Genomic DNA, 873 nt, shown 5'->3' on the forward strand with positions numbered 1-873 from the left:
TTTTATTACTAATAGCTGTATAGAGAATTCTGTTTTTGGAGAACAGGAGAGTAGGGTCACACTCACAAGAACAAAACAATATGCCAATGAATTTGTTTGTTTGTTCTGCTGCAGATGTAGCTTAACTGCTATTTCAAATCATGTGAGTGTTTTTAAGTGTGGTAGGGCATAAGAAAAATAAGAAGAGAAATCGCCTATAATATGACAAAACAGAGACTTTTTTTCTCAAATCTGCCATTGGTGCTCAGCAAAGTACAAAGTTTGCACTTGGCTTTATTTAATTTTGTAATTGTTGACATTTTATTTAAAAATGAGGGGGCATGGTTTGTTGTTATTTCTCAAAGTCACTACAAAAATTATATGAACTGCTGATATTTTTCTTTTGTTATGCTAACCTACTGCACAAGGTTTTGGTTGCTCAGGAACTTGTTTTCTTTTAATACCTTATTCCAGTCACCAAGTATTTTCAACCTAAAGTACTTGGTGACTGGAATGTTGTTTTTTTCCTGTATATATATATAAATAACTGTTATCATCATCATTATGTAATTATGGATATACAGTGTGTTTCTGTAGTGTAGTGGTTATCACGGTCGCCTAACACGTGAAAGGTCCCCTGTTCGAAACCGGCCGGAAACATCTCTCGTTTAGATTTAGCATTTTAGGGCAGTGGTGGCTTAGTGGTTAATTGAAGCGGACATGGGTCCGGAAGGGTTCAGGTTTGAGTCCACCAGCTGCCAAGTTACCACCGAGGTGCACTGAGCATGGCACCATCCCCACACACTGCTCCCCGGGTGTTCAAAGCTGCCCACTGTACACTTTGGTGATGGGTTAAATGCAGAGGTCACATTTCGTTGTGTGCAGTGGTGTGTG

At 38.9% G+C, this 873-nt stretch overlaps 1 non-coding gene across 1 annotated transcript; it reads left to right on the forward strand.

Annotated features, from left to right (window-relative positions):
* The first annotated feature begins 566 nt into the window (after positions 1-566).
* trnav-aac (transfer RNA valine (anticodon AAC)) lies at positions 567-639 on the forward strand. Its single transcript has one exon. It is a non-coding gene; the product is annotated as a tRNA-Val (tRNA).
* Positions 640-873: the final 234 nt, after the last annotated feature.

This window comes from Cynoglossus semilaevis, chromosome W (assembly GCF_000523025.1).
Source record: "Cynoglossus semilaevis isolate Cse_v1.0 chromosome W, Cse_v1.0, whole genome shotgun sequence".
Taxonomy (NCBI): domain Eukaryota; kingdom Metazoa; phylum Chordata; class Actinopteri; order Pleuronectiformes; family Cynoglossidae; genus Cynoglossus; species Cynoglossus semilaevis.